The sequence below is a fragment of the Solanum dulcamara genome, chromosome 1, assembly GCF_947179165.1.
Source record: "Solanum dulcamara chromosome 1, daSolDulc1.2, whole genome shotgun sequence".
NCBI classification, from domain to species: Eukaryota; Viridiplantae; Streptophyta; class Magnoliopsida; order Solanales; family Solanaceae; genus Solanum; species Solanum dulcamara.
In genome coordinates this window covers 84541607-84545813 of record NC_077237.1, presented here as the reverse complement: position 1 = coordinate 84545813, position 4207 = coordinate 84541607, and the positions used below count along the sequence as shown (strand labels likewise).

The window sequence follows — 4207 nt, the reverse complement described above, 5'->3', positions numbered from 1 at the left end:
GCTATCCGAATTTAGTCGGAGCTTCAGGGATTTCGGACACCGAGTGAATTTTTTTTTAAAAAAAGTGTCACGTCCATCAATGAATTTATCTTGGTCGCAAATATGCTCGTAGCTAATGTGTGGCAAAACATTTAGAGAGCATTTTACCTTGCTTTTTTTTATTTCACAAAAATTCTTTTTTTTTTGTTCGAAGCCCTTGGAGCTTCAATAAAATTCGAATCATGCACTGCAGGACCCATTCGGAAGTGACATTCCCAATAGGATTTTTTCCATACACAGGTCTCGAAATTTCTTATGGAATAGTTTAAATAGACCTTAGCTTATTCAAGCATAAAAAAATATGAGAACACTTGAAACTTACTTAAATTCATATAAATTATTATCCTACAAGGTCCAAAATAAATAACATAATGCAAATAATAATGTATAATTATGTACAAAACACCCGCAACACCAACAATTAAGCAAGTAAAAAGGCTAACTAATGCTAGGTTGAAGAGTTATGATTCATTATTGCCGGCATGGACATGTAGAATAGGACTCAATCAAATAAAGAGAATTTTTTATTTGTACCTTCTAAAAAAGTTTTTAATTTTGTGGAATGAGTCATTTTTTTTTCTTTTCATGGATAGAAATTATGTTCAAGTAAGCAAATATGTCATAATTTTAGAAGTCTATCTATCACATATAGACTTTACGGGCGTGGTGGCCTAACCATTGAGGTGAAGTCGGGACCTAAAAGATCGAATGGAACAATATATTAGGACAAAATAACATCAGGAGCTAATGTTGCATATTGTCTTGCCATTTAGACAATTAGGCCAGATCAGAGGGCATGATAGTTCTAAGCCTCTTCCTTCATGTAACTAGAGTTTGATTGAACTAAAAGTGAAGAAGATCGTCAAAAATATCCTAGCAGCCCGTCTCAGTTATTTCTTCTTCATGAGAGAATAAGCAAAAACGCCGACGGGCGTGTGCCGGAACCTTCCATTTTTGGGGGATCCAACATGTGTGCAACAACATTTCTGAAGAGTCCGAACAAACATAGGCATTATAAATCCTCAACACCTTTACTCAAAAAGGCTAAACTCACTTGCAGTTTTCATTGCAAAGCTCAACAAGTATGCAACCTAAACTCCACATATCACATGGATAGTTCCATCTAAGACCTATAAAAACAGCATAAGACAAACTAAAAGACCAACAAAATGCAACTAAAAGATGCAAAACTGCAAAAAGAGAGAGTAACTACCTAAGGTAAACTCTCGAGCATGTTAATGACGTGTGGACATCACATAGTATTGTATTGTACAAAGAGTTATAAGTCAACAAATCATGCTACGAAACAGGTGATAACTTGTTCTATTGCGCGCCCTCTTAACATAGTCCACATTTGCCATACACACCTGCAACAATGAAGGAGGTAATCAACTGAGTTTATTGCCTCTTGCCCTCTATCAAATTATGTCTTCTAAGTGTTCTACTAAACTTTTTACCAATCGTATATGTTGCTGTTAACTCTCTACAGACACATCCCTGCTGAGCGATGGGCATATCATGGAACGAGTGGTTTACTATCCCAAGCCTCTCTTATTTCGACCAAATCAGGACAGTATCTCTTAGCTAAAACTTTTACTTGATTTGCAAAAGACCTGTTTCCAAGTTGACCTATGTGAAGAACCATTTGGCTCCATCTCTTGCGACATATCTCTCCAGACCTATGGTCAAGAAGATTGTCCCAATCCACATCTTCTATGCAACTTGCATCCAGCTCAGAAAGTGCATCAACTAGGCGATAGTCATCAGCATCCGCCTATTCACCTTTGGCCACCATTGATGATGTTAATTGATCATACCATTTCAAGAAGCAATTTGCATCAGTTCTCGTGGACAATTTGTCACTTATTGCACTCCAAGCAATACTATCTCGTAACATCCCATACTTAGATTTCTTCTCTTCAGAAAGCTTCAGTCTCAAATCGGTGTTTACTAAATCAAATAAAGTCTGGTACTCTTCCTGAGTCCATTGTCCTTTCTTCTGATTAGCAATTTTAGCCTTCGCCATCTATCCTTCACATGAAACCGATGTTTACCAAGTTCATCAGCTAAAACCTTCCAATTATTCCCATGCTCTTTCTGGAACTTCCGTACCATATCATACTCTTCTTCAGTCCATTTACGCGTCTCACTCCTTCGAAACAAGACTTGTGCACGATAATAAACCGCAGTATAAGGCCTGTATGGAATAGCACTCCCTATTTCTTTCCAGCAACCCTTTAATTCAGGATAAGATCTAGAATTCACAATCCTTTTCAGACCTTCTTCGCCCAAGTTATGTATCTCTATGTATTTATTAACGGCCTCCTTGACAATTTCATCTTCTAATTTTGAGAATCGTTTGACATGGAGTAAATTTTCTTCCTCGATTTCATGGTTCTCACCATTTGTATCACTGAACGAAGGGAAAATCTGAACATGACCAGAGAATCTCACTCTCTTTTCATTCCTTTCATCTTCCGAACTGTGTCGTAATGTTGTCTTTTTCCTCTTTCTGGTATTACGATTATCTGTTCTGCTTTGTTCTTCTATCTCTTCCATAGTTGAAGAAATGTCACTTTGATTAACTTCAGCCACAATATTTCCATAATCTGCAATAGCATCTGCTAACCTAATGAATACATTACTTTGCTAATACCATGATTTATGAAGTCATATATGGCCTAGATAGAACACGATTTAATCACAATAAAAATTCATCATATCTAATGTTACATTATACCTTAATAAATCAATAAGCAGATATAAGGGGATTGAAGATATACATTGTGAAGTAAATAATTCGGCGTCACCTCATTTTGTATCTGCTATTTTTCCACAGATGCAAATCCATATCATAGTAAACACATCAGTTACAAACTTGAAGAAAAACACAAACTAGATACGAAAAAGAATAGATCACACATTGATATCCTGAATGCTAGTATTTTTAAGGCCAAAATATCTGTTTTCTAAGAACAAAAAAAGAAAAACATACTGCTTATTATATACCAAACAGGAAAGTACTCAAGGTATATGGATCTACAATTTTTCTTTCAAACAGCTAATAAGTACCTGTATCCTATTACGAATCTAACAGCTTTGATGACCTGAATGTGCTACACTAAGGCTATGTTGCTCAGACTCTCCAAAATGCACCACGCACCCTTGGATGACAAAGTATGTGTTTTTTAAAGCATAAAAAAGAATAACTTACTATTGATTACCAAACAGGAAAATACTTCTCATGGTATATGGATCTAACGGTTTATCATGATGGATCTAAAAATAGAACAAAAATTGAGTTCATCGATAGAGTTTTAACATAGAGAGTGTATACCATCGTTGAAGATGTCACGCTCCATTGTCGTTGCCGCCATTGTTGTGCTCTGGTTGGGCTTTGATACCTTTTGATGAATTCGGCTGTTTAACCACTAAGCATAAGCATAAGTTCCATTGTTAAAGGACAAAATTTAACATTTTAAAGAATAAATGTGGAATAAAATAGTCGATAATTGTGTGTTATTTTAGTATGAAGTATACTCAGGATACTTATACCAAACTAATTCTTTTTTAATCCGTATTCACCTAATAAATTAGTATACATTGATATTTATTTGGTCAATAAAGTGGTATACATGTATTTGTATTAATATCTTTATATTGGTAAATATTAGTCTTTATTCTATTAGTAAATTTGTATACATGACTTAGGAAACAAAATAATTGAATCCTAATTCCAGGGATTTAGTGAAATAGGAAAAAATATTAATTAGAGTGTTTTAACTAATAATTACTCCAAATAAAATGGGACAATTTTAATAACTAGATCCCTAGTTTTAGGGATATTCAATTACAAAATAAGGAGAAAAAAAGTTTGAATCCCTAATTTTAAGGATAAAACAATTTGAAATACTAACTTTAGGTTTCTGGAATATCTACGGAAACTGATTTATAATTGGAGTGAAATTTTTCCTATTTTAATAAAGTGAAAAACAATTATATTCTTAGGTGCCATTTGGCCACAAATATATTTGGAAAAAATTTGAAAATTAGTATTTGGCATATAAGTTCCAAAGTTTTAGAAAAAAAAAACTAGAGCTCGGTCCAAATTCTATGTGGGAATTCTAAAAAATTTAAAAACTATCCCAAACTTTTATATTTTATAAAA

The 4207-nt window shown here is 34.0% G+C and overlaps 1 pseudogene; it reads right to left on the bottom strand.

The window, feature by feature from the left end:
* Positions 1-1035: 1035 nt before the first annotated feature.
* On the bottom strand, positions 1036-3559 carry LOC129890101 (RNA polymerase I termination factor-like; annotated as a pseudogene).
* Positions 3560-4207: the final 648 nt, after the last annotated feature.